This window comes from Miniopterus schreibersii (genome assembly GCF_964146895.1).
Source record: "Miniopterus schreibersii genome assembly, chromosome: X".
Classification (NCBI taxonomy): Eukaryota; Metazoa; Chordata; class Mammalia; order Chiroptera; family Miniopteridae; genus Miniopterus; species Miniopterus schreibersii.
In genome coordinates this window covers 60,743,342-60,756,505 of record NC_138104.1, presented here as the reverse complement: position 1 = coordinate 60,756,505, position 13,164 = coordinate 60,743,342, and the positions used below count along the sequence as shown (strand labels likewise).

The 13,164-nt window shown below is 35.2% G+C and overlaps 1 protein-coding gene and 1 pseudogene across 3 annotated transcripts in view; both read right to left on the bottom strand.

The window, feature by feature from the left end:
- OPHN1 (oligophrenin 1) overlaps positions 1-13,164 on the bottom strand; it is a 507,398-nt gene that overhangs the window by 88,542 nt on the left and 405,692 nt on the right. The gene's annotated exons all lie outside the window — the stretch shown is intronic.
- Positions 11,640-12,499, bottom strand: LOC308551661 (transcription factor BTF3 pseudogene; annotated as a pseudogene). Its single transcript has 2 exons — positions 12,425-12,499; positions 11,640-12,142 (listed from the first exon to the last, which is right to left on the bottom strand). The product of its transcript is annotated as a transcription factor BTF3 pseudogene (transcript).

Below are 13,164 nucleotides of genomic sequence, written 5' to 3'. Positions count from 1 at the left end.
CCACAGGATACCTGCTACATGAGGCCACCATACCAAGATTGGGGAGACAGAGCAAATCTACCTAACATATAGAAACAAATACAGAGAGGTAGCCAAAATGGGGAAACAAAGAAACATGCTCCAACCAAAAGAACAGGAGAAATCTCCAGAAAAAGAACTGAATGAAATGAAGACAAGCAATCTACAAGATACAGAGTTAAAAACAATGGTTATAAGGATGCGCAATAAACTTAGTAAGAACTTCCACAGAATATAAAAGGACATGAAACTATAAAAAATAATTAGTCAAAAATGAAGAATACAGTAATGGAAATAAACAATATACTCTAAGGAATCAACAGCAGATTAGATGAAGCAGGAGATCAAGTCAGTGATTTGGCAGACAAGGTAGCAGAACATCCTATCAGAGCAGCAAAAATAACAAAGAATTTTTTTAAATAAAGAGTCTAAGGTACCTCAGGCACAACTGAAATGTAACAACATCTGCATCTTAGGGGTATCATAAGGAGAAGAAAGCAAGCAAGGGATAGAGAACCTGTTTGAAGAAATAATCACAGTACAATTCCTTAAACTGGTGAAGAAAAAAGGCACACAAATCCAGGAAGCACAGACATTTCTAAACAAAGTCAATTCAAAGAGGCTGACAGCACATCATAATTAAAATGGCAAAGGTTAGCGACAAAGGTTGAATCCCAAAAGTAGCCAGAGAAAGACAGTTAGTTACCTTCAAGGACACTCCCATAAGATTATCAGCTGATTTCTCAACAGAAACACTTCAGGCCAGAAGAGATTTGCATGAAGTATTCAAGGTGATGAAAAATAAGGACCTACAACCGAGACTACTTTACACAGCAAAACTGAAGGTGAAATAAAGAGCTTCCCAGGCAAAAAAAAAAGATAAAGAAGTTCATGACCACCAAAGTAGTATTACAAAAAATGTTAATGCACTCTTCAAGAAGAAGAAAAAAAAGAGGAACATACATTTGAATAATAAAATGACAATACATATGTACCTATCAATAATCACTTTAAATATAAGTGGATGAAATGCTACAATCAAAAGAAATAGGGTAGCTGAATGGATGAGAAAACAAGACCTATATATATGCTGTTTACAGGAGACATACTTCAGATCAAAAGACACACACAGACTGAAAGTAAAGTGATAGAAAAAGATATTTTATACAATGGAAACCAAAAACAAAAAAAATACAAAAACTGAGGTACCAAATAGTTAGTTGTATCAGACACAATAGTTTTAAACAAAGGCTATTATAAGAGAAAAGGAGGACATTATATAATGATAATGGGATCAATCAAATAAGAGAATATGACCCTTGTAAACATGTATCTACCCAACACAGGAGCACCTAAATATATAAAGCAAATCTTAATGGACATAAAAGGGGAGAGTGACAGTAATACAGTCATTGTAAAGAACTTTAACACCCCAGTGACATCAATAGATAGATCTTCCACATAGAAAATCAACAAGAAAACAGTGGCCTCAAATGACATATTAGAACAGATGGATTTAATTGATATTTTCACAGCATTTCACCAAAAAGCAGTAGAATATACATTGTTTTCAACTGTACAATGAACATTTTCCAAGAGGGACCTCTGTTTGGCCATAAAACAAGTCTCAATAAATTTAAGAAGACTGAAATCATATTAAGCACCTTCTCTGACCAAAACAGTATGAAACTGGAAATCAAGTAGAAGAAACAAAACTGAAAAATACATGAAGACATGAAGGCTAAATAACATGTTACGAAACAATGAATGGGTTAACAATGAGATCAAGGCAGAAATCAAAAGACATCTTGAAACAAATGAAAATGTAAACACAACAATACAACATCTATGGCACACAGCAAAAGCAGTCATAATCCGATAAGGGGTTAATATCCAAAATTTATGAAGAACTCACACAACTCAACACCAAAAAACCCCCACAAACAATCCAATTAAAAAATGAGCAGAAAACCTGAATATATACTTCTTGAAAGAGGACATACAGATGACCAACAGATAGATATTTTTAATGCTCAATTTCACTAATAAGCAGAGAAATGCAAATTAAAACCACAATGAGGTATCACCTTACACCTGTCAGAATGGATATCATCAATAAATCAATAAACGAGTATTGGTGAGGATGTGGAGAAAATTAACCCTTGTGTACTATTGGTGGGAATGTAGATTGGTGCAGCCAGTGATCCCATTTCTGGGTATATATTCAAAGAAACAAAAAAAAAAAACCTAATTCAACATTATATATGCACCCCTATGTTTATACCAGTATTATTTACAATAGCCAAGAATTGGAAGCAACTCAAGTGCTCACCAATAGACTAGGGGATAAGGAATATGTGGTGGTACATACACATATATAATGTAAAAAAAGGAATGAAATCTTACCATTTATGACAACATGGATGGACCTATAGGGTAATATGCTAAGTGAAATTAGTCACAAAAAGACAAAGACCATGTTATTTCACTTATATGTGGAATCTAAAGAGCAAAACAAATGAACCAGCCAAATAGAAACAGACTAATAATTGCAGACTGATGGTTGCCAGAGGGGTTGGGGGTTTGGGGGACTGGGTGAAAAAGGTAAAGGGATTAAGAAGCACAAATTAATAGTCATGGAGATGTAAAGTATAACATTTGGAATATAGTCAATAATATTGTAATAAGTATGTATGTGCCAGGCGCATACTTGAAATATTAAGGGGATCAGTTTGTAAAGTATATGATGGTCTAACTACTTTGCTTTGCACCTGAAACTAATACAAAATAATATTGAATGTTAACTATAATTGAAAAATAAAAATTTTTTAAAAACCTATTCAGGTCAAAGTCCCTGAAGGACTGACCCCATTTACAGATAGGCTCTTTATCATTAAGTGGGTAATTGACAGGAACAGAATATTTAGAAAAATCTTAATGAAGCCTGTTATAACTGTGACAAAGTCTATGTGCCATTCTGATAATGAACAGCAATCATTCACAGGCCTTCGGTATTGCTTGGCTGTTGATGGGACCCTTTTAATAGTTTAAATACTTCTGAAAATAACTCTTATTCTTTATTGACAATTTTTTTTCAGATGTTGCATTTTTAAAAGCAACTCCGTGCTTCACCAAGGGATCCAGAATGGCTAAACAATTACTAACAGCCTCCAGCAGATGTAAATGTTCTCCTTTTCTGAGCTTTGAAAGGAACTGACTGGTTCAATGTGCCAGAGCTCATTTAATTCTCACAGCTCCAAATGGCAGAGTATTTTATCTTTGAAGTTTATGTTTATAGAGGATAAAAGCTCTTAGTCAATGTAGACAGTTTGTGGATACATGGCAATACAGGGATACAAACTCGTATCTGTGAGGATCTAAGTCTTACATTCTTCCCATTGCATCTCACTGCCTGCTTGTCCAGTTCCTCTCAAGAAACTGAAGTCCCTTAAGGGGACCCCTTTAAACTGTACCTACCTTCTATTTCTCTGAGGGAGATTTGTTGTACCTCTTTTAAGATACTTCTTTACCTTTTTATGAGAATTGGAAGATAATCTATTCTTTGAGGAGATTTCTTTACATTTGAAATCTTTCCTTTTGTTATGCATTCTTTTTTTTTTTAACCTTTTTATTTTTTTATATTATGTATTAGTTTTGGGTGTACAGCTTCGTGGTTACACAATCACATACTTTGTACAGTGTCCCCCTCGATATATCTAGTACCCTCCTGGCACCACATATAACTATTAAAATACTATCTACTATATTTCCTGTGCTGTACTTTACATCCCATGACTATCATGTAACTATGATTTTGTATTTTTCAATGACTTCACCTTTTTCACAGGTCCCTCAAACCCCTGCCCCTCTGGCAGCAATCAATCTGCTCTGTGCATCTATGAATTTGTTTCAATTGTGTTTGTTTGTTTATTTTGTTCATTAGATTCCAAATATAAGTGAAATCGTATGGTACTTGTTTTTCTCTGATTGACTTATTTCACTGAGCACAATGCCCTCTAGATCCATCCATGCTGTCAAAAATTGTAAGATTTTGTTTTTTTTTGTGGCAAAATAATATTCCCTTGTTTATGTGCACCACAGCTTTTTTATCCACTCATCTACTGATAGGTACTTGGGCTGTTTCCAGATCTTAACTATTGTAAATAACACTGCTATGAACATAGGGGTGCATATATTCTTTCTAATTGGTGTTTCGGTATTCTTAGGATATATTCCCAGAAGTAGGATCATTGAGTCAAACAGCAGTTCCATTTTTAATTTTTTAGGTAACTCCATACTGCTTTCCACAGTGGCTGCACCAATTTGCATTCCCACCAACAGTGCACAAGGGTTACCTTTAATCCACATCCTCGCCAACACTTGTCACTTGTGGATTGGTGATAGCCATTCCAACACTTATATAAGGTGATATCTCACTGTGGCTTTAATTTCCATTTCTCTGACAATTAGTTGAGCATTTTTCATATGTCTATTGGCCTTCTGTATGTCCTCTTTGGAGAGGTGTCTATTCAGATACATTCTAGTCCACATGAACTAGAGAAAATGAGTACAATTTCTTGAACATCAAAATTTAAAACAAAGGAAGAGTATTAGATGGAGGTTGCAAATACCTCCAGTTTAGGGAAAAAATAATTTCAATTAAATGGTCTAGATCAGAGTCCATAAATCAAAATGCCTATATCTAGACCCGCCTTATGATCCAGCAATCCCACTTGTGGGTATATATCAAAAAGCAAATGAAATCAGTATCTCAGAAAGATACCTGTACACCTATGTTTATTACAGCATTATCCCCAATAGCCAAGATATAGAAACAACCTAAGTGTCCACAGATGGACAAATGTATAAGTATACAAACACAATGAAATATCAGCCTTAAAATAGAAGAAAATCCTGCCCTTTGCAACAACATGGATGAACCTGGAGGACATTATGTTAAGTGAAATGAGCCAGACACAGAAAGACAAATACTGAATGGTTTCACTTATATGTGGAATCTAAAGTAGTTGAACTCTCAGAAATAGAGGGTGGAAGGGTGGTTGCCAGGGACTGTGGAGAAAGGAAAAATGGGAAGATGTTGTCACGAGGTACAAACTTTCAGCTATGTAGGTTAAGTTCTGGAGATCTAATATACAGTAATGTCATTACAGTTAACAATACTGTATTGTATACTTGGAATTTACTAAAAGAGTAGATCTGAAATGTTCTCATCACAAAATTAAGGAGGAAAGAAAGAAAATGGTAATTACATGAGGTGATAGAGATATCACTTGGCTTTATTGTGGTGATTCTTTCACAATGTATATCCACACCAAACATCAAGTTGTACACCTTAAGTATATATAATTTTTATTCATCAATTATACCTCAACAAACAATAAAAACTGGTGCCATTACTAATGTGCTGTGTGACTTTGGGCCTCTTTTTCCTTCGCTAGGTATATGTTTCCTCATCTGTAAAATAAGGTTTTTAGGTGATATAAACGGCCTTCCAGCTCTGCCTTTCATTGAATCTAAGTCATTTTTTTTTGGAAATAAAGGGGAGGGGGAGATAGCCATGCATTGTGTCTACTGTTGGAAAAGCACAGAACCATCTGTTAAGTATGCTTGCCCTCCCCACTCTACATACCAAAAAACAAACAAAAAAACACCACAAAAAACAAACAAATTTTAAAAACCCCACAGAATCAGAGCAAGCCTCTTGATCCAACTATGGTAAAATTTAAAAGATAAATGACCTACTTTCATTAACACAAAAATTACAAGAAAAAATAAAGAGAGAAAGGGAAAACCCGTAAATTGGAAAATAGTAAAAACATAGAGGCCCTATTCTATACTGCATCAAGCCTTGGCCTCTGTGCTGTTTATTATAAGCTCTCCAAGTGATTCTGATACACACACAAGTTTGAGAACTACTGCTATAGAGCAGGAAGTCACCAAACTATGATTCTTAGGACAAATCAAACCTTTCAACTGTTCTTTTAAATAAAGTTTTACTGGAGCACAGCTATGTCCATTCATTCACATATTAACAATGGTTGGTTTTATACTAGAAAGGAAGAACTGAGCAGTCATGACAGAGTTCATAGAGCTCAACTCATGGACATGGACAACAGTGTGGTAACTGAGGGTGGGGACAGGTGGAAGAGGGCATAGAGGGGATAAATGGTGATTGAAAAAATTAAATTAAATTAATTTTTAAAAGACAAAAAATATGACATATTTGCAAATACTGGAAATTTGAACGTAGACTATTTTATATTAAATTATTATAAATAATAAATTTAATTCATAAAAAATAAATTTATTTTTAGATGTGATAATTGTATTATTTATATGTACAAAGAATTTTCATTTTTCAATATACATACTGAAATGTTCATGAATGAAATAATATGATGTTTTGGATTTGCTTCAAAATAATGCAGGAGGAGAAATAGGTGGGAGTACAGATGAAATAAGATTAGTCACATATTGATAATTGTTGAAGCTGAGTGATGGGCATATGAATAGTTCCTGAGACTCTTTCACCCATACCCACAACCCTCCTCCCATCTGACAACAATCAAGATGTTCTCTGTATCTATGAGTTTCTTTCTGTTTTGTTTGTTCATTTATTTTAATTTGGGTTTTTTTGTGTGTGTGTGAAAAAAAAAGGAAGGGATTAAGATGTACAAATCAAGAGTTATAAAAACAGTTACAGGGATGTGAAGTCCAGCATAGGGAATACAGGTAACAACTATGTATGGTGCCAGGTGGGCATAAGACTTATCAGGGTGATCACTCCATAAGTTACATAAATGAGTAATCACTATGTTGTACACCTGAAACTAATATAATATTGTATGTCATCTGTAACTGAAAAATAAAAAATATATATATAAATGAGAGAGTTCCTTAGACTATTCCTTCTATTTCTGTATATACTTGAAATTTTGCATGATAAAATATTTTTTAAAAGGACAAGATATTAATAGCAGACGGGAGTGTATCGTTCACAATGTGAGCAGTCCTCTCTTGGTGTGATATTATCTGTAATTAACTTGAAATACTTCAACATGGTCAGTGCAGTGTACTGAATTTCATCAATGCCGTCAATTGTAACCACATCATTATTTCATGTACCACTGAGGAAGAAAAATCATTTTATTGTCAAATCACTATGCAATATTTTTAAAGACATTTTAAATAGAAAACAATGACCATAATTTAACCAAAACGACTATAATATAAGCTGCTATTACCAAGTTCATGCAAGCAGAGGTTATGATAATTACATCAAAACTGCTACCTGACAACAGTGATTTTAACACCCCATTGATTTTAAGATGCATCTTGAATTAGGGGTACAATTTGAATAAGAAAAGTGCCCCTTAGAATTGATGAAATTTGATATATGTGTTTGGTAGTTTTTCATGCATACCCTAGCACAGGTTAATAGATTACCTACTCTAGGGTTGATTAATTAGTATTTAAAAGATGAATCAAGCCTAGCCGGGTGTGGCTCAGCGGTTGAGCGTCAACTTAGGATCCAGGAGATCGGGGTTCGATTCCCGGTCAGGGCACATACCCGGGTTGTGGGCTGAAGCCGATCAGTGACTCTCTCATCATTGATGTTTCTATCTCTCTCTCTCCCGCTCCTTTCCTCTTTCTGAAATCAATAAAAATATATTTAAAAAAAAAAAAAGAGATGAATCAGCCCTGGTTGGTGTTGCTTAGTGGTTAAAGCATCAGCCCATGCACCAAAGAGTTGCAGGTTTGATGTCCAGTAAAGGGCATGTATCTAGGTTGCATGTTTGATCCCGGGCCCTGGTCGGGGTGTGTGCGGGAGGCAACCAATTGATGTGTCTCACTCACATCAATGTTTCTCTCTCTCTCTCTCTTTCTCCCTTTCTCTCTCCCCACCCCACTCCCTCCCTTCTACTCTATAAAAAGCAATGGAAAAAAATATCCTTGGGTGAAGATTAACAACAACAAAAAAAAGATGAAAGACTAATCAGAAGCAAGAGGGGCTACTATAAGGTCAGCTAACTTCATCTCCAATCAACACCAGTGGCTTTCTTAATTGGTATGATTGATGGTAAAGTGATTTCTCATTGCTTAGATGTGTCAAGATATATGGATAGACTAGAAGTATTGTATAGACACTCCCAAACTTGCACAGACAGGTTAGAAGAATAGAGCAATGGTCAATCTTAAAACCAGTAAGGTGGGTCAACCTATATTATGCATCTTCAGAGGTGATTCAGTCTAAGACACACAACATCATCATGTGTTCTAGTAAAAAAATAGTTAACTTGTATCCATCTAGTCTTTAAACATAGCCTCTATTTTACAAGAAATAAAGGAAATGGGTGAAAAAACTGAAAATATGGCAATGAAGAAAGTAGACAAAACTAGTAAGACTCGCCCTGGCCAGTGTTGCTCAGTTGATAGGGAGTCATCCCATGCATCAAAAGATTGCCATTTAGATTCCTTGTCAGGGCACATGCCCAGGTTGTGGGGTCAATCCCCAGTATGGTGCACGCAGGAAGAAGCCAATCGATGTTTCACTCTCACATCAATGTTTTCTCTCCCTCTCCCTTGCTCTCTCTCTAAAAATCAATTTAAAATCTTAAAAAACAACAACAACACTAGTAAGACTCTAAGAATTACTTTAGTTCATCATACAAGCCAAAGTCATAAAAGAGAGACTGTGCTAGATTAAAAAAATGAAAAGGATATAAGATGTAAATATAAAGTATAGCCCTATATTGAGTACTAGTTTGGAAAAACCACCTATAAAGAGCATTTTTGGGTTAACTATGAAAATGTTAATATATTCTGAAAAGGTGGTAATTGTTGAACTGAAAGTAGAAACAGAGGTATGGATACATGGAAGAGACTGACAGCTGTCAGAGGCAAGAGTGGTTGGGGCTGGATGAAAGTAGGTGAAGAGCTTAAGCACAAAAACATATATAGGATGTCCCAAAAATGTTTACACACACTTTGAATAATTATAAAAGCAGTGTTTATTAAAATACATTTCACTTTCAAAATTGAGCTATCAGCTATTGTGTACAGTGGAACCTCAGTTCTTGAACTTAATTGGTTCCAGAAGGCTGTTTGAGAAGTGATTTGTTCGAAAAATGAATCATTTTCCCCCCATTATAAATAATGTAAATTGAATTAATTCATTCTAGACCCCCCAAATGATTCCATTTTAATCTACCTTATATACATTACATGTCTAATGTACTCCTTAATCTATAAACAAACACTTCTTTTCTAAAATTTATTGAACCACCTACTAGCTTTAAACAAATCACTTTCAGCATTTTCCAGGATTGTCTTTCAGATCAGCAGGTGGCTTCTTCGCTTGCTGTTACTGGCTAACAGCTTTTCATTTATCCAAATCAACAAGTTTTTCTACCTCTTCAACTGTCTGTGATCATTGATTCTTTCACACATTATCACCTTTTTAAGTTGTGTTTTTTTTTAATTCTCACCCGAGGATATTTTTTCCACTGATTTTTTTTTTTTTTCCCAGAGCATAGAGGAGAGGGAGGAGGGGGCAAGAGACAGAAAGAGATAAACACCGATGTGAGAGAGACACATCAATTGGTTGCCTCCTTCACATACCCTGACCAGGCAGGGTTGCGAACCTGCAACCGAGGTACATGCCCTTGACTGAGAATCCAACCCGCAACCCTTCCATCATGGGCTGACACTCTAACCACTAAGCCAAACCTGCCAGGGCAACATCAGCACTCTTGATGGCCTCTTTATGTTTTAAAATTGTGCTAATTGTTCATTTCACCAACAACAAAAGCAAAAAGCAAAAAACAAAACACTACACACAAAAATATTCACAGCACAGTTTCCTGAGATGTTAGAGGTAAACTGACTCATACAGGCGACTTCACTCCTTCGCTTGTGGCCAGAGAGATGCTTTTTGCAGTATCAGCATGAAAGGGTTGTCAGGTCAAAAACTGAAACTTGTTCAACAACAAGTTTCTGTTCACAGAAAAATTTGTTCATCAATTGCTCTTCCATCATTGATATTTCTATCTCTCTCTCCCTCTCCCTTCCTCTCTCTGAAATCTATAAAAATAAATTTTTAAAAAAGTACGTGGATTTTCTTCTGTGTAAATTTCCCTATTGGAATTAAGCCTACTTTTATTTGCACTCTCCCTAGAACTTTTGATTTTAAAGGTTTTCAAACATACAAAATGTTTGAAAGAATGGGCATTATGAACAATCATGCTGTCTAGATCTGGATTCAAGAATCAACATTTTTTTCTTTCTGTATATATATTTCTGAACTATTTATTTATTTATTTACTTATGTTTTCATTGATTTCAGAGAGAGGAAGGGAGAGATAGAAATATGGATGAGAAAGAAACATCACTGATTGGTTGCCTCCTTCACGCCTTCCACTGGGGACTAAGCCTGCAATCCCAACCAGCATGTGCCCTGACCAGGCATTGAACCATGACCTCCCTGTTCATAGGTTGATAACCACTGAGCCACGTGGGCTGGGCTAAAAGTAAATTGCTTCAACCTTAAATACCTCAGCATTCATCTCCAAAGAACAAATACGCTGGCCTACAAAACCACAATAACACTTCACATCTAAAATTTACAATAGTTCCTTATCATCTAATGTCTACTCCATATACAAATTTTCTCAAATGCCATGCAAAAAGTTATTTTACAATTGAGTTTTTCAAATCTAGATCCAATCAAATTCACGTACTGCATTTGATTCTGTTTCTTTAGTCTCAGAATGTAGAACAGTGCCCCTATTTCTTGTTCCAGGATACTGGCTTTTTTTTCTTATTTTTTACATTTATTTTTATTATAGTTGACATACAATATTACATTAGTTTCATGTGTACAATATAGTGATTAGACATTTATATACCTTGTAAAATGATCACCCTAGTAAGTCTAATAACCACCTGTCACATAGTTATGATATTCTTTATCTGAAAAATGGGGGTAATAATTATACTCAATTCTAAGGGTTGTTTGGATTAAATGAGATAATAATGTAAAGTATCTACCACAATACTTACTCCATAGTAATAGTAGCCTAATATCAGAAAACCATCAATATTATTTTTAAGTTCAAGGGCAGTCATTCTCCCTTATTTATATTTTCTCTTCCTATATTACTTAGCTAATGGTGTGCAAATTGTAGACATTCGACACTGACTTTTTTGAAAAGTCCAAACCAGTGTCTTATAGAATATCAAATGTTCCGTATTTTTCTATGTCCTGTATTTTGTGTAAACTGGAAAGGTAATTTGATTTGGGGTAAACATTTTTGGCAAACATATTTCAGTTTATGTTGTGTATTCTTACTGTATCCCAGGAGGAGGCACGTAAGTCATTTTGTACTATTATTAGCAATGCTAACTTTTGTGTTGTTTCAAACTTTATTCCCAGGATTCTCCAGCATAATTAGCTGCAAAGAATGATTTGTGTATAAGCCAAAACTGAAGAGAGCTGCAGTGCCCAAAGGGTTTGGAATTAAAAAAAATTAGAGATCTAGATTTTATCAGATCCATAAACAAAATGTGAAAAAGCAGTCAACATAAAATAGCAGCTCCCAGTAACTTCTTCAAGTTAAACTTCTTCAGAAGTTGACTGAATTCAGTTTGCTTCATTCTTGGAAGCCTCACCAAAATTCTCTACAAGATCTGGAACTTCATCATCATTATCTTCTCCAATAGCAAATGGTGCTTTTTCATCCACAGATTGTTTGGGCAGAGCTTCAGCCAGCCTTCTTAAACTAGTCAGACTCTGTCCCATGCTGGTCTGAGATGCTGGGTACCAGAACTTCTGTCAGCTGCTGTGTCTAGGCATGATCTTTAATGGTGAAAGTGTTTGCTGCCAGAGATGCCTGAACATTAGGGCTGGTAAAGGGGGACACTGTTCCTTGGTTTGTGAACATATTTACCTCTTCAATACCAGAAATATTGTTTACCCCTAACTTCTTTAAGGAGAACTGAAGTTTCTATCATGTGCTGTAGCTGTTCTGTGAATCATCTTCTTTCTAGGAGAGGTTCCTTTCCCACCAATGCACATTTGTACCTGTGGTTTGGCGAGCTTTTCCTGGTTCAGGATAATTTCTTACATCTTGTTGGAGAGGAAATGGGGCAGCAAGGGGAACTAGGGTTGGCACGCAGTGGGTCTTGGGCAGATTGGCTGAGAATAAGCTCACACACAAAGAGATGAAAGATGGCAGCTCAGTGATGCTAACTGATCAATTAATTAAAGTGGTGTTTGCCAGATAGCTTCACTGTAAAGATACATTTTTCCATTTGTAATTAGTAAGTAATCTATGGGTAATACATTAAAACTATGTGAATATCTTGTTCCTGAACAATCTTTTACCCAATGGTTTTGATCCATGCCTGAAACAGCTAGGGCACTGAAGTTGCAAAGCAATAGTTTTTCTAATTCTATCATTCCTCCCACATTTATTAGCTGGCTTTCTTCTTTAATAAAGAGCTTTCCTAATTCTCCCTACTTCACATAGATTTTATTTATTCAAAGAGTTATAATCACATACAATATTTATTATATTTTATGTCCAAGCAGCCCCCAGATGCAGTGAGTGCCACCCTTTTCAAGCAGGTCTCTGTGTCCTTGTGATATGATGCACTTATTAGTGCTCATGCTGTTCTTTGCTTACAAAAGTACACTTTATCCAACCTTGTCCCATAGCTGGCATCAGTCATTTCTCTAAGAAACTTTGGTACTTTTGAGAAGGGAATGTTATTTATCAACAAAGGTCAGGGCACTATGTATATCTATTGCTTTTTTGGGTAGAATCACTTCATGATTGATTTACAGTTCTTGTTGTTTTGTTTTAATATTGGGAATTCATACGGCATTCTCAATTCAACATTAGCATTATTTTTTTCTTTACATCTTGAATTTTGTATTTTTATCTTTTTTTCTTATATTCTATATATTGGCTTATGATAATATTAATAGTACTTGTTTTTTACTTTATCCTTGTGAAATATATATACATAAAAGAGTTTCACATTATAACAATATTACTAGTACTAATGAATGCATTGGTGATGCTTACAATTTTTTTCACTGCTATTTTAGAATATATCTCA